Source organism: Ranitomeya imitator, chromosome 8, assembly GCF_032444005.1.
Source record: "Ranitomeya imitator isolate aRanImi1 chromosome 8, aRanImi1.pri, whole genome shotgun sequence".
Taxonomy (NCBI): Eukaryota; Metazoa; Chordata; class Amphibia; order Anura; family Dendrobatidae; genus Ranitomeya; species Ranitomeya imitator.
Window position 1 is genome coordinate 95,657,297 of NC_091289.1, and position 24,881 is coordinate 95,682,177.

The 24,881-nt window shown below is 45.7% G+C and overlaps 1 protein-coding gene across 2 annotated transcripts in view; it reads left to right on the plus strand.

Annotated features, from left to right (window-relative positions):
• The window catches only part of SLC25A38 (solute carrier family 25 member 38), a 226,136-nt gene that overhangs the window by 36,355 nt on the left and 164,900 nt on the right, over nucleotides 1-24,881 (plus strand). The gene's annotated exons all lie outside the window — the stretch shown is intronic.

Below are 24,881 nucleotides of genomic sequence, written 5' to 3' on the forward strand. Positions count from 1 at the left end.
GTGAGTGTATTTACATGTTGCGTACATTTTTGATATTTTACTTAAGACCATAAAGCAATTGTTTTACCAAGACATAATTATTGCAGTAAAGTAACTACATGAATTCTCTGCACTGTATCCCTCTAATTAGTTTCTTAACACCGTCCCAACATGGTGATTTTTCCATTTTTGAGTCTTTATTTATTTCCTGCCTTTTTCACAAAAGCTATAACATTTGTTCCCCCTCTATGTAGCTGTATGAGAGCTTGTTTATTACAAGACTAATTTAAGTGCGGGGAAATTGAGAGAAAAAAAAAACAACCCAATTCTACATTTGTTTTTTGGGGTTTTGTTTTTCCAGCATTTATGTAGTAAAAATAACCTGCAAAATGATTTTCCTATTCAGTATTATTATGCAAGTAAAACCGAAGATAAAAGTACAATTTCTGATAAGCCAGAATTAGTATCAAATAGAAAAAACCAAAAACAACTAATCTAAACAATAACTTTATTTCAAAACCATTAGATTAAAACAAGCACGACATCCCAACTCCTTATGGTAGGAGTGGGTCTATATAAAGCCCGGTTTTGGTGGGAGAAGGGCAAAGGTACAGGGAGCAAAAAAATTGGATAAAAAATCCTATATATCCCTAATATCTGCTCCCTGCCTATCTGCGGAGGTTGGCACCCTCTTGAACGCAATATGGCGCCCCCGCTCCTCGTCGACTGGCCCTAAATACCCTACAAGTCCCTTAATGTGATGATGTCTGATAGAGCATACCGACAATCCACACACACCAAATACCAGGTAGTAAATCACCAAAGTAAAAGCCCAGCCGGGCTGGTCTGACCGTACAGAGCCCTACACCCTATAATACTCCGCTGATAGCTATGGCTAGTATGCCCTAGGGAATCCCTAACCAAGAAACCCTGCCTGTCAGCGGAGGTTGGCACCCTCTTGAACGCAAATGGCGCCCCCGCTCCTCGGCGGCTGACCCTGCTGACCCTCACTGTGTCCCTACACACGTAGGTGGATACTACACACGAGGGGTGCCTGAGGGACTAAAACGGTGACCCGTGACTCTGAACCCTTCTAGCTTCGGACAGACCATACAAAATACACACAACAACACACACAGGCTGATACAAGCAACACTGTATTGAGTATCTTGTTGCAAAGACAATATGTACATGAGTAGAGATACTTTTTATTCTAATAATCTTGCAAAGAATGATATATCCAAATACCAATGGCTGAAAACTACAGGGTATTTCTAAGGTACTTCAAGCAGGGTGACTGATAAACATAATAACCCCACCATCTGTGGAAATACAGATAGACCAAGATACACTATCCTCAGTGTTGAAGCCATGACTTAGTATCCCAAAAAGCACTCATGTTAAATACATGTCAATAAAGCGTCTAAGATTGGTGAAATTTACAAAAAATAAAATTAGAAAACCTGATCCACTTATCTGCGGTCAGGTTTCGCCTCTACGCGTTTCCCCCCCATGATGTGGTTCCTCAGGAGGCATATGGGAAAATAGACTTCCGTGTATTTAAGTCACATCAGAGATGAATGCTGTGCCCGGTTGTAGGTGCAAGGAGTACACCGGCCAAAAACGCCCCCCTTAAAGGGAGGGTGCCATGATTTTAGTTTTTGTATTAATAATTATTGATTATATAATCAATTATTTTTAATACAAAAGTAAATGTAGTACTTTAATACTTTTTTATTTATTCATTTTTACTTTTGCCACTGGAGGCCGCCATTTTCATTAGTGTGGGTGTAAGTGTCTGGGCACTACACTTGCACACCTCACTTACGGCAGCCATGGGCATAGGAGCCAACAGTCGGGCTCCGACCGCTCCTCCTGCCTCTCAGCTGTGACTTGGCCACGCCCCCTGGGCTGCTACGTCACAGCTGTGAGAGGAGATCGCGGCCATTTTGTTTTTTTCCTCTGTCATCGCACACACAGCTCAGTGTGTGTGATCATAGCAGGAGCTGCCAGGGAGAAGCTGCTGCTGGGAGCGAGGTTCGGGGTGAGTATCTGCAGCCAGGAGCTGTGATTGCAGCCTGTACTTAGTATTACAGCACAGGCTGCAATCACTGCTCACTGCCGACCTGTTCAGAGCAGGGAGATCGTCACACTGCTCTGCCCTGAACATGACTCAGCACTTCCTGGGAGAGGACTGAAGGTAAGTACAGAGTTTTTATTTTCTTATGCATCTGCTACCTGCCCCTATATACCACAGCTACCTGCCCCTGTATACCACTGCTACCTGTCCCCTATATACCACTGCTACTAGCCCCTATATACCACTGCTACCTGCCCCTATATACCACTGCTACCTGCTCCTATATACCACTGCTACCTGCCCCTATATACCACTGCTACCTGCCCCTATATACCACTGCTAACTGCCCCTATATACCACTGCTACATGCCCCTATATACCACTGCTACCTGCTCCTATATACCACTGCTACCTGCCCCTATATACCACTGCTACCTGTCCCTATATACCACTGCTACTAGCCCCTATATACCACTGCTACCTGTCCCTATATACCACTGCTACTAGCCCCTATATACCACTGCTACTAGCCCCTATATACCACTGCTACTAGCCCCTATATACCACTGCTACCTGTCCCTATATACCACTGCTACTAGCCCCTATATACCACTGCTACCTGTCCCTATATACCACTGCTACTAGCCCCTATATACCACTGCTACCTGTCCCTATATACCACTGCTACTAGCCCCTATATACCACTGCTACTAGCCCCTATATACCACTGCTACTAGCCCCTATATACCACTGCTACTAGCCCCTATATACCACTGCTACCTGCTCCTATATACCACTGCTACCTGCTCCTATATACCACTGCTACCAGCCCCTATATACCACTGCTACTAGCCCCTATATACCACTGCTACCTGCTCCTATATACCACTGCTACTAGCCCCTATATACCACTGCTACCAGCCACTATATACCACTGCTACTAGCCCCTATATACCACTGCTACCTGCCCCTATATACCACTGCTACTAGCCCCTATATACCACTGCTACTAGCCCCTATATACCACTGCTACCTGCTCCTATATACCACTGCTACTAGCCCCTATATACCACTGCTACCAGCCACTATATACCACTGCTACTAGCCCCTATATACCACTGCTACCTGCCCATATATACCACTGCTACTAGCCCCTATATACCACTGCTACTAGCCCCTATATACCACTGCTACTAGCCCCTATATACCACTGCTACTAGCCCCTATATACCACTGCTACTAGCCCCTATATACCACTGCTACTAGCCCCTATATACCACTGCTACTAGCCCCTATATACCACTGCTACCAGCCCCTATATACCACTGCTACCTGTCCCTATATACCACTGCTACTAGCCCCTATATACCACTGCTACTAGCCCCAATATACCACTGCTACTAGCCCCTATATACCACTGCTACTAGCCCCTATATACCACTGCTACTAGCCCCTTTATACCACTGCTACTAGCCCCTATATACCACTGCTACTAGCCCCTATATACCACTGCTACCTGCTCCTATATACCACTGCTACCTGCTCCTATATACCACTGCTACCAGCCCCTATATACCACTGCTACTAGCCCCTATATACCACTGCTACCTGCTCCTATATACCACTGCTACTAGCCCCTATATACCACTGCTACCAGCCACTATATACCACTGCTACTAGCCCCTATATACCACTGCTACCTGCCCCTATATACCACTGCTACTAGCCCCTATATACCACTGCTACTAGCCCCTATATACCACTGCTACCTGCTCCTATATACCACTGCTACTAGCCCCTATATACCACTGCTACCAGCCACTATATACCACTGCTACTAGCCCCTATATACCACTGCTACCTGCCCATATATACCACTGCTACTAGCCCCTATATACCACTGCTACTAGCCCCTATATACCACTGCTAGCCCCTATATACCACTGCTACTATCCCCTATATACCACTGCTACTATCCCCTATATACCACTGCTACTAGCCCCTATATACCACTGCTACTAGCCCCTATATACCACTGCTACCAGCCCCTATATACCACTGCTACCTGTCCCTATATACCACTGCTACTAGCCCCTATATACCACTGCTACTAGCCCCAATATACCACTGCTACTAGCCCCTATATACCACTGCTACTAGCCCCTATATACCACTGCTACTAGCCCCTTTATACCACTGCTACTAGCCCCTATATACCACTGCTACTAGCCCCTATATACCACTGCTACCTGCTCCTATATACCACTGCTACCTGCTCCTATATACCACTGCTACCAGCCCCTATATACCACTGCTACTAGCCCCTATATACCACTGCTACTAGCCCCTATATACCACTGCTACCTGCTCCTATATACCACTGCTACCTGCTCCTATATACCACTGCTACCAGCCCCTATATACCACTGCTACTAGCCCCTATATACCACTGCTACCTGCTCCTATATACCACTGCTACTAGCCCCTATATACCACTGCTACCAGCCACTATATACCACTGCTACTAGCCCCTATATACCACTGCTACTAGCCCCTATATACCACTGCTACCTGCTCCTATATACCACTGCTACCTGCTCCTATATACCACTGCTACCAGCCCCTATATACCACTGCTACTAGCCCCTATATACCACTGCTACCTGCTCCTATATACCACTGCTACTAGCCCCTATATACCACTGCTACCAGCCACTATATACCACTGCTACTAGCCCCTATATACCACTGCTACCTGCCCCTATATACCACTGCTACTAGCCCCTATATACCACTGCTACTAGCCCCTATATACCACTGCTACCTGCTCCTATATACCACTGCTACTAGCCCCTATATACCACTGCTACCAGCCACTATATACCACTGCTACTAGCCCCTATATACCACTGCTACCTGCCCATATATACCACTGCTACTAGCCCCTATATACCACTGCTACTAGCCCCTATATACCACTGCTAGCCCCTATATACCACTGCTACTATCCCCTATATACCACTGCTACTATCCCCTATATACCACTGCTACTAGCCCCTATATACCACTGCTACTAGCCCCTATATACCACTGCTACCAGCCCCTATATACCACTGCTACCTGTCCCTATATACCACTGCTACTAGCCCCTATATACCACTGCTACTAGCCCCAATATACCACTGCTACTAGCCCCTATATACCACTGCTACTAGCCCCTATATACCACTGCTACTAGCCCCTTTATACCACTGCTACTAGCCCCTATATACCACTGCTACCTGCTCCTATATACCACTGCTACCTGCTCCTATATACCACTGCTACCTGCTCCTATATACCACTGCTACCAGCCCCTATATACCACTGCTACTAGCCCCTATATACCACTGCTACCTGCTCCTATATACCACTGCTACTAGCCCCTATATACCACTGCTACCAGCCACTATATACCACTGCTACTAGCCCCTATATACCACTGCTACCTGCCCCTATATACCACTGCTACTAGCCCCTATATACCACTGCTACTAGCCCCTATATACCACTGCTACCTGCTCCTATATACCACTGCTACTAGCCCCTATATACCACTGCTACCAGCCACTATATACCACTGCTACTAGCCCCTATATACCACTGCTACCTGCCCATATATACCACTGCTACTAGCCCCTATATACCACTGCTACTAGCCCCTATATACCACTGCTAGCCCCTATATACCACTGCTACTATCCCCTATATACCACTGCTACTATCCCCTATATACCACTGCTACTAGCCCCTATATACCACTGCTACTAGCCCCTATATACCACTGCTACCAGCCCCTATATACCACTGCTACCTGTCCCTATATACCACTGCTACTAGCCCCTATATACCACTGCTACTAGCCCCAATATACCACTGCTACTAGCCCCTATATACCACTGCTACCTGCTCCTATATACCACTGCTACTAGCCCCTATATACCACTGCTACCAGCCACTATATACCACTGCTACTAGCCCCTATATACCACTGCTACCTGCCCCTATATACCACTGCTACTAGCCCCTATATACCACTGCTACCTGCTCCTATATACCACTGCTACTAGCCCCTATATACCACTGCTACCAGCCACTATATACCACTGCTACTAGCCCCTATATACCACTGCTACCTGCCCCTATATACCACTGCTACTAGCCCCTATATACCACTGCTACTAGCCCCTATATACCACTGCTACCTGCTCCTATATACCACTGCTACTAGCCCCTATATACCACTGCTACCAGCCACTATATACCACTGCTACTAGCCCCTATATACCACTGCTACCTGCCCCTATATACCACAGCTACTAGCCCCTATATACCACTGCTACTAGCCCCTATATACCACTGCTACTAGCCCCTATATACCACTGCTACTAGCCCCTATATACCACTGCTACTAGCCCCTATATACCACTGCTACTAGCCCCTATATACCACTGCTACTAGCCCCTATATACCACTGCTACCAGCCCCTATATACCACTGCTACCTGTCCCTATATACCACTGCTACTAGCCCCTATATACCACTGCTACTAGCCCCAATATACCACTGCTACTAGCCCCTATATACCACTGCTACCTGCTCCTATATACCACTGCTACTAGCCCCTATATACCACTGCTACCAGCCACTATATACCACTGCTACTAGCCCCTATATACCACTGTTACCTGCCCCTATATACCACTGCTACTAGCCCCTATATACCACTGCTACCTGCTCCTATATACCACTGCTACTAGCCCCTATATACCACTGCTACCAGCCACTATATACCACTGCTGCCTGCCCATATATACCACTGCTACTAGCCCCTATATACCACTGCTACTAGCCCCTATATACCACTGCTACTAGCCCCTATATACCACTGCTACTAGCCCCTATATACCACTGCTACTAGCCCCTATATACCACTGCTACTAGCCCCTATATACCACTGCTACTAGCCCCTATATACCACTGCTACCAGCCCCTATATACCACTGCTACCTGTCCCTATATACCACTGCTACTAGCCCCTATATACCACTGCTACTAGCCCCAATATACCACTGCTACTAGCCCCTATATACCACTGCTACTAGCCCCTATATACCACTGCTACTAGCCCCTTTATACCACTGCTACTAGCCCCTATATACCACTGCTACCTGCTCCTATATACCACTGCTACCTGCTCCTATATACCACTGCTACCTGCTCCTATATACCACTGCTACCAGACCCTATATACCACTGCTACTAGCCCCTATATACCACTGCTACCTGCTCCTATATACCACTGCTACTAGCCCCTATATACCACTGCTACCAGCCACTATATACCACTGCTACTAGCCCCTATATACCACTGCTACCTGCCCCTATATACCACTGCTACTAGCCCCTATATACCACTGCTACTAGCCCCTATATACCACTGCTACCTGCTCCTATATACCACTGCTACTAGCCCCTATATACCACTGCTACCAGCCACTATATACCACTGCTACTAGCCCCTATATACCACTGCTACCTGCCCATATATACCACTGCTACTAGCCCCTATATACCACTGCTACTAGCCCCTATATACCACTGCTAGCCCCTATATACCACTGCTACTATCCCCTATATACCACTGCTACTAGCCCCTATATACCACTGCTACTAGCCCCTATATACCACTGCTACTAGCCCCTATATACCACTGCTACCAGCCCCTATATACCACTGCTACCTGTCCCTATATACCACTGCTACTAGCCCCTATATACCACTGCTACTAGCCCCAATATACCACTGCTACTAGCCCCTATATACCACTGCTACCTGCTCCTATATACCACTGCTACTAGCCCCTATATACCACTGCTACCAGCCACTATATACCACTGCTACTAGCCCCTATATACCACTGCTACCTGCCCCTATATACCACTGCTACTAGCCCCTATATACCACTGCTACCTGCTCCTATATACCACTGCTACTAGCCCCTATATACCACTGCTACCAGCCACTATATACCACTGCTACTAGCCCCTATATACCACTGCTACCTGCCCCTATATACCACTGCTACTAGCCCCTATATACCACTGCTACTAGCCCCTATATACCACTGCTACCTGCTCCTATATACCACTGCTACTAGCCCCTATATACCACTGCTACCAGCCACTATATACCACTGCTACTAGCCACTATATACCACTGCTACCAGCCCCTATATACCACTGCTACCTGCCCCTATATACCACAGCTACTAGCCCCTATATACCACTGCTACTAGCCCCTATATACCACTGCTACTAGCCCCTATATACCACTGCTACTAGCCCCTATATACCACTGCTACCAGCCCCTATATACCACTGCTACCAGCCCCTATATACCACTGCTACCTGTCCCTATATACCACTGCTACTAGCCCCTATATACCACTGCTACTAGCCCCAATATACCACTGCTACTAGCCCCTATATACCACTGCTACCTGCTCCTATATACCACTGCTACTAGCCCCTATATACCACTGCTACCAGCCACTATATACCACTGCTACTAGCCCCTATATACCACTGTTACCTGCCCCTATATACCACTGCTACTAGCCCCTATATACCACTGCTACCTGCTCCTATATACCACTGCTACTAGCCCCTATATACCACTGCTACCAGCCACTATATACCACTGCTACTAGCCCCTATATACCACTGCTACCTGCCCCTATATACCACTGCTACTAGCCCCTATATACCACTGCTACTAGCCCCTATATACCACTGCTACCTGCTCCTATATACCACTGCTACTAGCCCCTATATACCACTGCTACCTGCCCATATATACCACTGCTACTAGCCCCTATATACCACTGCTACTAGCCCCTATATACCACTGCTAGCCCCTATATACCACTGCTACTATCCCCTATATACCACTGCTACTAGCCCCTATATACCACTGCTACTAGCCCCTATATACCACTGCTACTAGCCCCTATATACCACTGCTACCAGCCCCTATATACCACTGCTACCTGTCCCTATATACCACTGCTACTAGCCCCTATATACCACTGCTACTAGCCCCAATATACCACTGCTACTAGCCCCTATATACCACTGCTACCTGCTCCTATATACCACTGCTACTAGCCCCTATATACCACTGCTACCAGCCACTATATACCACTGCTACTAGCCCCTATATACCACTGCTACCTGCCCCTATATACCACTGCTACTAGCCCCTATATACCACTGCTACCTGCTCCTATATACCACTGCTACTAGCCCCTATATACCACTGCTACCAGCCACTATATACCACTGCTACTAGCCCCTATATACCACTGCTACCTGCCCCTATATACCACTGCTACTAGCCCCTATATACCACTGCTACTAGCCCCTATATACCACTGCTACCTGCTCCTATATACCACTGCTACTAGCCCCTATATACCACTGCTACCAGCCACTATATACCACTGCTACTAGCCACTATATACCACTGCTACCAGCCCCTATATACCACTGCTACCTGCCCCTATATACCACAGCTACTAGCCCCTATATACCACTGCTACTAGCCCCTATATACCACTGCTACTAGCCCCTATATACCACTGCTACTAGCCCCTATATACCACTGCTACCAGCCCCTATATACCACTGCTACCAGCCCCTATATACCACTGCTACCTGTCCCTATATACCACTGCTACTAGCCCCTATATACCACTGCTACTAGCCCCAATATACCACTGCTACTAGCCCCTATATACCACTGCTACCTGCTCCTATATACCACTGCTACTAGCCCCTATATACCACTGCTACCAGCCACTATATACCACTGCTACTAGCCCCTATATACCACTGTTACCTGCCCCTATATACCACTGCTACTAGCCCCTATATACCACTGCTACCTGCTCCTATATACCACTGCTACTAGCCCCTATATACCACTGCTACCAGCCACTATATACCACTGCTACTAGCCCCTATATACCACTGCTACCTGCCCCTATATACCACTGCTACTAGCCCCTATATACCACTGCTACTAGCCCCTATATACCACTGCTACCTGCTCCTATATACCACTGCTACTAGCCCCTATATACCACTGCTACCAGCCACTATATACCACTGCTACTAGCCCCTATATACCACTGCTACCTGCCCCTATATACCACTGCTACTAGCCCCTATATACCACTGCTACTAGCCCCTATATACCACTACTAGCCCCTATATACCACTGCTACTAGCCCCTATATACCACTGCTACTAGCCCCTATATACCACTGCTACTAGCCCCTATATACCACTGCTACTAGCCCCTATATACCACTGCTACCAGCCCCTATATACCACTGCTACCTGTCCCTATATACCACTGCTACTAGCCCCTATATACCACTGCTACTAGCCCCTATATACCACTGCTACTAGCCCCTATATACCACTGCTACTAGCCCCTATATACCACTGCTACTAGCCCCTATATACCACTGCTACTAGCCCCTATATACCACTGCTACCAGCCACTATATACCACTGCTACCTGCCCCTATATACCACTGCTACCTGCCCCTATATACCACTGCTACTAGCCCCTATATACCACTGCTACTAGCTCCTATATACCACTGCTACCTGCTCCTATATACCACTGCTACTAGCCCCTATATACCACTGCTACCAGCCACTATATACCACTGCTACTAGCCCCTATATACCACTGCTACCAGCCCCTATATAACACTGCTGCCTGCCTCTATATACCATCTACCACTGCTGCCTGCCTCTATATACCATCTACGACTGCTGCCTGCCTCTATATACCATCTACCACTGCTACCTCTGTCCTGTGTAGCTAATCTAGTCTTGTGTAGCTAATCTAGTCTTGTGTAGCTAATCTAGTCCTGTGTAGCTAATCCTGTCCTGTGTACAGTATCACACAAGATAGGATTAGATACACGGCTCAGCAGTCAGTATCTAATCCTCTCCTATGCACTCCTCTCCCCCCTGCGTGTCTTTCCCCATTGTGGTTTATTATTTTTGTTGTGGGAGATGAGGGAGTCGAGGATTATGCGTTCGGTATGGTATAAAAAAGATTAATAAAGGACTTTATTCTGGCCGAGTATTTACAATACATGTGAGATCTATGTGGCGGCATTATGGGTGATCTATATGGCGGTATTATGTGAGAACACTGGCGGTATTATGTGTGATCTATATGGCGGTATGTGAGAACACTGGCGGTATTATGTGTGATCTATATGGTGGTATGTGAGAACACTGGCGGTATTATGTGTGATCTATATGGTGGTATGTGAGAACACTGGCGGTATTGTGTGATCTATATGGTGGTATGTGAGAACACTGGCGGTATTATGTGAGAAGCATATGGTGGTATGTGAGAACACTGGCGGTATTATGTGTGATCTATATGGCGGTATGTGAGAACACTGGCGGTATTATGTGTGATCTATATGGCGGTATGTGAGAACACTGGCGGTATTATGTGTGATCTATATGGTGGTATTATGTGAGAACTGTATGACAGTATTGTGTGATCTATTTGATAGTATTGTGTGTGATCTATATGGCGGTATTATGCGAGAACACTATGGCAGTATTATCTTCAGAAAGCGGACCCATTCTATGGTGGTTCTGGCTGAGCACCTGCACGCGGGTCTGGGGTAATAGAGGGTAAAGCATGACCTCCAGTTAGGTGCAGTCAGGGCTGGTGAGGCAGCTGAAGAGAGGGGTCTCATTTTTATCGTTACTATATGGCTACATTTCCTTCCCAGCGTCACCCCGTACTTCGCCTGTCGCCTCGCTTTCACACATCGCCAGGACAGGATGGAGAAGACAGGATCTGAGGAGGGGAATGGGGTCTGCATGCAAAGTCTGGATCAGACCAGGCCATCAATCCGCAGAAATGTTTCCTGGATTTCTGTGGAGCAGACGGTCCATCCATGTGTATAAAAGACAGCGCCCTATGTACAATCCCTGGCTGCTCCGCGCACCAAACAGGGGGCCCCTATAGACCAGCACACTGCTCTCCTGAAATACTCTGTGCTGCTGTCACCCTGCTCCCTCCACCACATATCTCCCAGAATCCTTTTGCTGCCTGCCATCCTTGGTGACTGTCTACTTGTCAGTATAAGGCTGCCGTCACACTATCATTATTTGGTCAGTATTTTACATCAGTATTTGTAGCCAAAACCAGGAGTGGGTGATAAATGCAGAAGTGGTGCATATGTTTCTATTATACTTTTCCTCTATTTGTTCCACTCCTGGTTTTGGCTTACAAATACTGAGGTAAAATACTGACCAAATACTGCTAGTGTGACGGCAGCCATACTCTGCAGTCACCAACAAAATGGCTGCTCACTGTGTTCCTGAATATCATCCTCTCTAATCCCTTAGCAAACACCCATAAGGGGAGGAGAGGAGACATCACACACGTCAGCAGACTCCGCCCATAATTACTGCAGTGCAGTAATGTGAGCTATTTGTACACTAGGTTTTTCTGAAATTTCAGCAGCTGCTCCCCCTAGTGTTGAAAAGTGGAAATTCCAAAACTTTTCAAATTATTTTTCATATTTTACTAAATTATAAACAAATGATAATATTTTTTAAGAAAATGTAATCATTAATTCTTTACATTTTTACAATTTCTGAAAAAAAATTTTTTTTGATGGCACCTTCCCTTTAAATAGTCCCCGCCTTTAGGATGAAAAATGTAGGGGCTATAAATCATACATACATACCGCTGTTTATATCGTCCCATCACTACAATAGCATAAGGAGCCCCATGGTAGCTGTGTACACTCTCCGCCGCCATTGCTGTGTGGCCCCTCAGCGTTATCTCACAGCGCGTGCGCCGCTCCCAGGCACTAGAGTTAAAAGTGCCCGGAACGCGACTGCGCATGCGCATGGCCGCCATTTTCCTATGTATCGTCTCCCACAGAAGAGAGACCACACAGACACCCGGCCGCCATTTTCCTGTGTACCGCCTCGAAATTGGAGCCCCACATAAGCTATGTACACCCTCTGGCGCCATTGCTTTGCGGCCCCTTGGTTATCCAGCAGCCCATGCGCCGTGTCCAGGCGCTGAAGGTAGAAGCGCCCGGGACGCGACTGCGCATGCGTACAGCCCCCATTTTCCAATGCGTCATCTCACACAAGGGACGGACTGCGCAGGAACCCGGCCGCCATTTTTCTGTGTACCACCTCAAACCAAAGGGAAGACTGCGCAGGAGCCATAAACCTAAGACCCTGACATAAGTCAAGCGTCATACTTACAACGCTGAGCCGCGTAAGGATCTCTACATTGCTCCTGCGCCACTGACATTAGTCGTAAGCCCCATTAATCTCTCCAAACAGTGGTGTTCTATAATAAACTAAACATGGGCTCCTACATAGAATTAGTATCAAAAGGCATATTCATTAAAATTGGGCAAACATAATGCAGAATAAATATAATTCTACACAGATTTATTACCGCCGAATGTAATCTCCAAAGACAGATGATGGTACGTGACCTAGACAGCGTACGCTACACCCACAACCAACTAATGGATATAATGGAACTAGAGAGAGTACAAAGGAGGGCAACAAAATTAATAAAGGGGATGGGAGAACTACAATACCCAGATAGATTAGCGAAATTAGGATTATTTAGTCTAGAAAAAAGACGAATGAGGGGCGATCTAATAACCATGTATAAGTATATAAGGGGACAATACAAATATCTCGCTGAAGATCTGTTTATACCAAGGAAGGTGACGGGCACAAGGGGGCATTCTTTGCGTCTGGAGGAGAGAAGGTTTTTCCACCAACATAGAAGAGGATTCTTTACTGTTAGGGCAGTGAGAATCTGGAATTGCTTGCCTGAGGAGGTGGTGATGGCGAACTCAGTCGAGGGGTTCAAGAGAGGCCTGGATGTCTTCCTGGAGCAGAACAATATTGTATCATACAATTATTAGGTTCTGTAGAAGGACGTAGATCTGGGTATGTATTATGATGGAATATAGGCTGAACTGGATGGACAAATGTCTTTTTTCGGCCTTACTAACTATGTTACTATGTTACTATGTTACTAATCCAACTTCACTGATATATCGATAAATTGGGGTGCGCATAAATGACGGATAAACAAAACACCCCCTACTGTTTAAATAAATTTACTGCACGCCATCTAATAGACCTGCAGTCTTACAAAGTTAATACCAGGGAAGAAACGGGAGCAAAAAACAGAACTGACGTAAACAATTCACACAAAGCAACCATAGGTTAACCGCTCGTTCAGTCCTCCAGGGACCACTGACCCCATCCTAAAAATCCACTGGGTTTCTTTTTGGAGAATAACCCTATCCCAGTCACCTCTCCTTCCATTTTGTTTTACCACCTCTAGGACACAGAACGAGAGAACCCTACTGTCACCCTGATGTGTCTCCCATACATGTCGTGCTATCGGAGTATCTCTAGCATTCTTTATGTCACCTAAGTGCTCCTTAATCCCCAATCCTCCTTCTAAGTTCTCTTTTCGTCTTTCCGATATAGTTTTTAGGACATGTACATGTAGCCATATAGACCACACCAATGGTCTTACAGTTGGCAAAGTCCCTGCAAAAGAAAAGTCTTCCACTCGATGCACTGGTAAAACTTTTGCCTGGTGCTACAAAATCACAGAAGGAACAATTGCCGCATCTAAACGTGCCGTTAATACGTCTATCCAACCATGTACCTTCACGTTTAGGTCTTTTATAATGGCTGTGTACGAGTCGATCTTTTAGGGATCTTCCCCTGCGAAAAGTGATCTGGGGTCTATCCGGGATGAAACCTGCCAGAGTTTCATCCAGCTGTAGAATGCTCCAATGTTTTTTGAGGATGTTAAAAACCCGGTCGGATTGATTATCATAGGTTCCAATGATCCTCGTGATGTTATCGACCTCTGGTTTCTTATGGGTCTGTAGGAGAGCTCCTCTCTCCCTACCCAGAGCATTTCTAAAGGCTGGATCCAACACCTCGTCCGGATAGCCCCGATTCCGGAACCTCTCCCTCAGATCATACGCTTGTGCCCTGAAAGTAGCAGGGCTGGAGCAGTTTCTCCTTGTTCTCAGGTATTGGCCACGAGGGATGCCCCTCTTAAGGGGAGCCGGATGATGACTCTCCCACCTAAGAAGTGCATTCGTGGCTGTTGGCTTTCGAAATAGTCTCGTATCTAGCATCCCATTGGTATTAACAGTGATTTTCACGTCCAAAAAAGCTAGTTCACATCTATCACTTTCCGACGTGAATCTGAGACCAAATCCGTTGTTATTTAGCCCTTGTACAAAACTGCTGAATTCCGTTTCTGTACCCCTCCATATGACGAACACGTCGTCTATATAACGGTACCAAGCTGATATCTTGCTGGTCCACCACTCCTCTACTCCAGAGAACACCACGGTTTCCTCCCACAAGCCCAGGAGGAGATTTACATACGAGGGCGCACAAGAGCAGCCCATCGCGGTCCCCCTGAGCTGGTGGAAGTACTTACCGTCAAACAGAAAATAGTTGTGGGTTAACACAAACTCCATCAACTTTACCACAAAGTTGTTATGTTTCTCAAAGAAAACGGCCCTAGTCCTCAAATAGTATTCTAGCGCCCTCAGACCCATAACATGGGGAATGCTACTGTATAACGCTTCCACGTCTATTGAGCCTAGAATCGTTCCCTGTTCCACCACAATACCATCTATCTTCTGGAGTAGGTCCGACGTGTCTCGCACATATGAGGGTAATGATATCACAAACGGACGTAAGATGTTGTCTATATAGATACCAACATTCTGACTTAGTGAGCCAACACCCGAGACTATGGGACGCCCTTTAAGAGGGGAGAGACCTTTATGGACTTTGGGGAGGGCATAGAAGGTCGGGATCATCGGGGTGCGCGGGGTCAGGAACCTGTATTCATTAAAGGAAATCAACTTTTCGTCTAGACCGGTATCTAAAATTGTTTTCAACAACCCAATAAACCTCTCAGTAGGGTCATTCTCAAGTATACCATAGGTCTCTCTATCATTAAGGATTAATTTGCACATGCCGACTTATCTCTGGTGGTCGAGGATGACCAAATTGCCTCCTTTATCGGATGGTTTAACTATAATTTGGTCATTTTTCTCCAAACTATCCAATGCCTCCCATTCCTCATCACTTAAGTTGGGCGGTGCATTAATGTTTCTCCGACCAATTCTTTTGAGGTCATCCTCCACCACCTGCAGAAAAACGTCGATATTCGTGTAATCTCCCGGAGGGGGCATTCTATTACATTTTAATTTCAGGTCAGTCTGTGGACCCGAACCTCTCCCCCTTTCATTTTCCTCTAGGAGATCCGTCAAGGCATTAAGTCCCTCCAAATCTTCCTCTGATATACCCAGTTCCAAACACTGCTGTTTATTATGTAAGGAAAAAAACTTCTTCCATTTTAGTTTACGACAATAAAGATTCAAGTCCTTGACCCATGAGAAAGTACTAAACCATGTAGTGGGGACAAACGTAAGCCCCTTTTTTAGCACACTGACCTCTCCAGGTGACAAAACATGGGTACTAAGATTTATAATCTGATTTTCATCATATGGAGTTCTTACATTCGTTTCCTCAAATCGTACCCCCCCGGGGGTCCCTGCTCTAAAAAAGAGGAGGTAGAGGAGAGTGCAGATGCAGACGACATGGAGGATGCGGGAAATGAGGCTGAAGGTCTCGTGGGTGCTCCGAAGCCACTGGCTCCATTTGTTTGACCCATAAAGTTCTGATTGTGACCTCCGCCACCCCGATGACCTCCCCCAAAACCTCTTTGTCTCTGCCATTTTTTCTTCCCCCTATACGATGAATAGCCCCCTCTCCCTCTTTGTCTCCAGTAACCCCCTGATCCTTCTGTATCCGAATATTCTGCCTCGGAGGAAGAGATCTCAGAAACAGAATCCACACCACCTGAAAAATTATATGCCTTATCAGATTTAAACTTTTCAGAGTCTCGCATAAACTGTGTGTGTTTACGGTTTTTTAGTTGGTTCTGATACCGTTCTACCGAAATTTGTAAGGTGCTCTCTTTTTTATTAAAGTCAGGATTAGATTTGAACTGTAACGTTTTCTCTATTAGTTCATTCAGTTGTTTCGATGTGGTGTCTAAGATCTTCTTTTCCTCCTCCAACAATAATTTCATAAACCTGACCGACGAAGCCACAGACTCGTCCCGCCAGGCTTTCAGAAGGCACGGGTTACTCACTCTTGGAGACGGGGAGATATTTACTCGTAGACCCCTTGGTACAATGTTGTTCTTAATGTAATTCTCTAACGCCTTTGTTTCCCAAAGAGATTTTAAATATTTTTTATAACAGCCAGTAAGCTCCTTAAAAGTCGAATATATGGATGGATTAGAGTCGGTGCCTGTGTAGCCTGAGTCAACTGAAAACACCCGATCCGCCTCACTCACCCATGTTTCAGAACAGATAGGCCCTGATAGAAAACCAGCCATAATACCAAAGCAAATCTGAAAAAAGTACAATTTCTGATAAGCCAGAATTAGTATCAAATAGAAAAAAACAAAAACAACTAATCTAAACAATAACTTTATTTCAAAACCATTAGATTAAAACAAGCACGACATCCCAACTCCTTATGGTAGGAGTGGGTCTATAAAAAGCCCGGTTTTGGTGGGAGAAGGGCAAAGGTACAGGGAGCAAAAAAATTGGATAAAAAATCCTATATATCCCTAATATCTGCTCCCTGCCTATCTGCGGAGGTTGGCACCCTCTTGAACGCAATATGGCGCCCCCGCTCCTCGTCGACTGGCCCTAAATACCCTACAAGTCCCTTAATGTGATGATGTCTGATAGAGCATACCGACAATCCACACACACCAAATACCAGGTAGTAAATCACCAAAGTAAAAGCCCAGCCGGGCTGGTCTGACCGTACAGAGCCCTACACCCTATAATACTCCGCTGATAGCTATGGCTAGTATGCCCTAGGGAATCCCTAAAACCGAAGATAAAAACAAAATAAGCAAATACCCTGCAGTAAGTAAATAAATGGTAATAGTGCATGAAAATAACCCAGGGTACTTGGCTAACATTTGTTGTGTTTTTAATCTCACCACGTCAAGGTGACCCTACTCGGGATGGCCCTAACCTCTAGTATTAACCCCTTATAACCCAAGCCAGTTTTCATCTTCAACACTAGGCCAAATTTTACAATTCTGACCCCCCACTTTGTGGTAACAAGTCTGGTACTTCATGATAATGGTAAAATTTGTTTGCTATGATCTTCTTTGTGTAAATTTCGGAAATTTGGTCAAAACTTTGCAATTTTGAGACTTTTAAAAAAAAAAAAAAAATCAGATAATTTTAATTGATAAGAAAGCATGCATACCGTAATATTGTTACCAATACACCATCAAATAGTAACTTGTTCATAATTACAGATTAAGCCTTTACATTACTGTTATGCAATTAATTGTATCAACAACTTAAAAGATATCCATCTCTAACTCAGTTTTATTGATTATATTTATAAATGAGAACAAAAAACACCCACCTCCCCCTCCTTCCAGTAACACACCAGACCAAACTATATTCATAGTGCATTACATCCAATATATACCCTAACTTGACTGACACACAATAGTTACTTCTATTCACTATGTCCACTAACTACCCCTATATCCAAAAACCCTGGAAATTTTCAGACTTTTAATTTTTATGCCCTTAACCAGTCCCCGACATTTGCAGTATATATATTAGGAAATACCTCTGCATGCATTCTATTCACCCCTGCAAGACCCTATGTTTTAATTTTCTAATAAAGAAGAAACTGTGAGTGCGATTTTTTTTTTTTTTTTTTTGCCCCCCCTCTACTTTTCCTGCTATGCTGTTCATGCTATTTTATACACACTGTACTGTCATCTGTTAATGGAAAAAATAAGGCTCTTCCACGCTACTGGTAACACAAAGGCCCCACGTCATTTTTTTGGGGGGGTCCCCCTATTTTAACCCCTTCAAGACCCAGCCTATTTTGACCTTAAAGACCTTGCCGTTTTTTGCAATTCTGACCAGTGTCCCTTTATGAGGTAATAACTCAGGAACGCTTCAACGGATCCTAGCGGTTCTGAGATTGTTTTTTCGTGACATATTGGGCTTCATGTTAGTGGTAAATTTAGGTCAATAAATTCTGCATTTATTTGTGATAAACACGGAAATTTGGCGAAAATTTTGAAAATTTCGCAATTTTCACATTTTGAATTTTTATTCTGTTAAACCAGAGAGATATGTGACACAAAATAGTTAATAAATAACATTTCCCACATGTTTACTTTACATCAGCACAATTTTGGAAACAAAATTTTTTTTTGTTAGGAAGTTATAAGGGTTAAAATTCGACCAGCGATTTGTCATTTTTACAACGAAATTTACAAAACCATTTTTTTTAGGGACCACCTCACATTTGAAGTCAGTTTGAGGGGTCTATATGGCTGAAAATACCCAAAAGTGACACCATTCTAAAAACTGCACCCCTCAAGGTACTCAAAACCACATTCAAGAAGTTTATTAACCCTTCAGGTGCTTCACAGCAGCAGAAGCAACATGGAAGGAAAAAATGAACATTTAACTTTTTAGTCACAAAAATTATCTTTTAGCAACAATTTTTTTATTTTCCCAATGGTAAAAAGAGAAACTGAACCACGAACGTTGTTGTCCAATTTGTCCTGAGTACGCTGATACCTCATATGTGGGGGTAAACCACTGTTTTGGCGCACGGCAGGGCTTGGAAGGGAAGGAGCGCCATTTGACTTTTTGAATCAAAAATTGGCTCCACTCTTTAGCGGACACCATGTCACGTTTGGAGAGCCCCCGTGTGCCTAAAAATTGGAGCTCCCCCACAAGTGACCCCATTTTGGAAACTAGACGCCCCAAGGAACTTATCTAGATGCATAGTGAGCACTTTGAACCCCCAGGTGCTTCACAAATTGATCCGTAAAAATGAAAAAGTACTTTTTTTTCACAAAAAAATTCTTTTAGCCTCAATTTTTTCATTTTCACATGGGCAACAGGATAAAATGGATCCTAAAATGTGTTGGGCAATTTCTCCTGAGTACACCAATACCTCATATGTGGGGGTAAACCACTGTTTGGGCACATGGTAAGGCTCGGAAGGGAAGGAGCGCCATTTGACTTTTTGAATGAAAAATTATTTCCATCGTTAGCGGACACCATGTCGCGTTTGGATAGCTCCTGTGTGCCTAAACATTGGCGCTCCCCCACAAGTGACCCCATTTTGGAAACTAGACCCCCCAAGGAACTAATTTAGATGCCTAGTGAGCACTTTAAACCCTCAGGTGCTTCACAAATTGATCTGTAAAAATGAAAAAGTAATTTTTTTTCACAAAAAAATTCTTTTCGCCTCAATTTTCTCATTTTCACATGGGCAGTAGGATAAAATGGATCATAAAATTTGTTGGGCAATTTCTCCCGAGTACGCCGATACCTCATATGTGGGGGTAAACCACTGTTTGGGCACTCGGCAGGGCTCGGAAGAGAAGGCGTGCCATTTGACTTTTTGAATGGAAAATTAGCTCCAATTGTTAGCGGACACCATGTCGCGTTTGGAGAGCCCCTGTGTGCCTAAACATTGGAGCTCCCCCACAAGTGACCCCATTTTGGAAACTAGACCCCCCAAGGAACTTATCTAGATGCATATTGAGCACTTTAAACCCCCAGGTGCTTCACAGAAGTTTATAACGCAGAGCCATGAAAATAAAAAATAATTTTTCTTTCCTCAAAAATGATTTTTTAGCCTGGAATTTCCTATTTTGCCAAGGATAATAGGAGAAATTGGACCCCAAATATTGTTGTCCAGTTTGTCCTGAGTACGCTAATACCCCATATGTGGGGGTAAACCACTGTTTGGGCGCACGGCAGGGCTCGGAAGGGATGGCACGCCATTTGGCTTTTTAAATGGAAAATTAGCTCCAATCATTAGCGGACACCATGTCACGTTTGGAGAGCCCCTGTGTGCCTAAACATTGGAGATCCCCCAGAAATGACACCATTTTAGAAACTAGACCCCCAAAGGAACTAATCTAGATGTGTGGTGAGGACTTTGAACCCCCAAGTGCTTCACAGAAGTTTATAACGCAGAGCCATGAAAATAAAAAAAAAAATTATTTTCTCAAAAATGATCTTTTAGCCTGCAATTTTTTATTTTCCCAAGGGTAACAGGAGAAATTGACCCCAAAAGTTGTTGTCCAGTTTCTCCTGAGTACGCTGATACCCCATATGTGGGGGTAAATCACTGTTTGGGCACATGCCGGGGCTCGGAAGTGAAGTAGTGACGTTTTGAAATGCAGACTTTGATGGAATGCTCTGTGGGCGTCACGTTGCGTTTGCAGAGCCCCTGATGTGGCTTAACAGTAGAAACCCCCCACAAGTGACCCCATTTTGGAAACTAGACCCCCAAAGGAACTTATCTAGATGTGTGGTGAGCACTTTGAACCCCCAAGTGCTTCATAGAAGTTTATAATGCAGAGCCGTGAAAATAATAAATACGTTTTCTTTCCTCAAAAATAATTATTTAGCCCAGAATTTTTTAATTTTCCCAAGGGTAACAGGAGAAATTTGACCCCAATATTTGTTGTCCAGTTTCTCCTGAGTACGGTGATACCCCATATGTGGGGGTAAACTACTGTTTGGGCACATGCCGGGGCTTGGAATTGAAGTAGTGACGTTTTGAAATGCAGACTTTGATGGAATGCTCTGCGGGCGTCACGTTGCGTTTGCAGAGCCCCTGATGTGCCTAAACAGTAGAAACCCCCCACAAGTGACCCCATTTTGGAAACTAGACCCTGAAAGGAACTTATCTAGATGTGTGGTGAGCACTTTGAACCCCCAAGTGCTTCATAGAAGTTTATAATGCAGAGCCGTGAAAATAATAAATACGTTTTCTTTCCTCAAAAATAATTATTTAGCCCAGAATTTTTTATTTTCCCAAGGGTTACAGGAGAAATTGGACCCCAAAAGTTGTTGTCCAGTTTCTCCTGAGTACGCTGATACCCCATATGTGGGGGTAAACCACTGTTTGGGCACACGTCGGGGCTCAGAAGGGAAGTAGTGACTTTTGAAATGCAGACTTTGATGGAATGGTCTGCGGGTGTCACGTTGCGTTTGCAGAGCCCCTGGTGTGCCTAAACAGTAGAAACCCCCCACAAGTGACCCCATTTTAGAAACTAGACCCCCCAAGGAACTTATCTAGATATGTGGTGAGCACTTTGAACCCCCAAGTGCTTCACAGACGTTTACAACGCAGAGCCGTGAAAATAAAAAATCATTTTTCTTTCCTCAAAAATTATGTTTTAGCAAGCATTTTTTTAGATTCACAAGGGTAACAGGAGAAATTGGACCCCAGTAATTGTTGCGCAGTTTGTCCTGAGTATGCTGGTACCCCATATGTGGGGGTAAACCACTGTTTGGGCACACGTCAGGGCTCGGAAGTGAGGGAGCACCATTTGACTTTTTGAATACGAGATTGGCTGGAATCAATGGTGGCGCCATGTTGCGTTTGGAGACCCCTGATGTGCCTAAACAGTGGTAACCCCTCAATTCTACCTCCAACACTAACCCCAACACACCCCTAACCCTAATCCCAACTGTAGCCATAATCCTAATCACAACCCTAACCCCAACACACCCCTAACCACAACACTAACCCCAACACACCCCTAACCCTAACCACAACCCTAATTCCAACCCTAACCCTAAGGCTATGTGCCCACGTTGCGGATTCGTGTGAGATATTTCCGCACCATTTTTGAAAAATCTGCGGGTAAAAGGCACTGTGTTTTACCTGCGGATTTTCCGCGGATTTCCAGTGTTTTTTGTGCGGATTTCACCTGCGGATTCCTATTGAGGAACAGGTGTAAAACGCTGCGGAATCCGCACAAAGAATTGACATGCTGCGGAAAATACAACGCAGCGTTCCCGCGTGGTATTTTCCGCACCATGGGCACAGCGGATTTGGTTTTTCATATGTTTACATGGTACTGTAAACCTGATGGAACACTGCTGCGAATCCGCAGCGGCCAATCCGCAGCCAAATCAGCACCGTGTGCACATAGCCTAATTCTAAAGGTATGTGCACACGCTGCGGAAAACGCTGCGGATCCGCAGCAGTTTCCCATGAGTGTACAGTTCAATGTAAACCTATGGGAAACAAAAATCGCTGTGCCCATGCTGCGGAAAAACTGCACGGAAACGCAGCGGTTTACATTCCGCAGCATGTCACTTCTTTGTGCGGATTCCGCAGCGGTTTTACAACTGCTCCAATAGAAAATCGCAATTGTAAAACCGCAGTGAAATGCGCAGAAAAAAACGCGGTAAATCCGCCATAAATCCGCAGCGGTTTAGCACTGCGGATTTATCAAATCCGCAGCGGAAAAATCCGCAGAGGACCAGAATACGTGTGCACATTCCTAACCCTAACCCTAGCCCTAACCCTAACCCTAACCCTACCCCTAGCCCTACCCCTAACCCTACCCCTAACCCTACCCCTAACCCTACCCCTAACCCTACCCCTAACCCTACCCCTACCCCTAACCCTACCCCTAACCCTAACCCTATTCTAACAGTGGAAAAAAAAAAAATTCTTTATTTTTTTATTGTCCCTACCTATGGGGGTGACAAAGGGGGGGGGGGGGTAATTTATTATTTTTTTTATTTTGATCACTGAGATAGATTATATCTCAGTGATCAAAATGCACTTTGTAACGAATCTGCCAGCCGGCAGATTCGGCGGGCGCACTGCGCATGCGCCCGCCATTTTGGAAGATGGCGGCGCCCGGGAGAAGACGGACGGGACCACGGCTGGATCGGCAAGTATGATAGGGTGGGGGGGGACCACGGGGGGGGGGGATCGGAGCACGGGGGGAGGAATCGGAGCGCGGGAGGGGTGGAACGGAGCGCGGGGGGCGTGGAACGGAGCACGGGGGGACTGGAATGGAGCACGGGGGGGTGGAACGGAGCACGGGGGGGGGTGGATCGGAGTGCAGGGGGGGTGATTGGAGCACGGGGGGGTGATTGGAGCACGGGGGGAGCGGGCACGAGCACGGGGGGGAGCGGAGCACTGGACGGAGGGGAGCCGGAGCAGTGTACCGGCCAGATCGGGGGGGTGGGGGGGCGATCGGAGGGGTGGGGTGGGGGCACACTAGTATTTCCAGCCATGGCCGATGATATTTCAGCATCGGCCATGGCTGGATTGTAATATTTCACCCGTTATAATGGGTGAAATATTACAAATCGCTCTGATTGGCAGTTTCACTTTCAACAGCCAATCAGAGCGATCGTAGCCACGAGGGGGTGAAGCCACCCCCCCTGGGCTAAACTACCACTCCCCCTGTCCCTGCAGATCGGGTGAAATGGGAGTTAACCCTTTCACCCGATCTGCAGGGACGCGATCTTTCCATGACGCCGCATAGGCGTCATGGGTCGGAATGGCACCGACTTTCATGACGCCTACGTGGCGTCATGGGTCGGGAAGGGGTTAATAGCCAGTAAAGGCTATGCAGACAGCTGAGGGCTGGTATTCCTAGAAGGCTACAAATATTGGCCGTCGGCTTTCCCCCTCTGGTGCAGAAAATTGCGCGGGAGCCCACGCTGTTTTTTTTCCGCTTTCTTTTTTTTTTTTTTTTTAAATTGAACACTCATTAA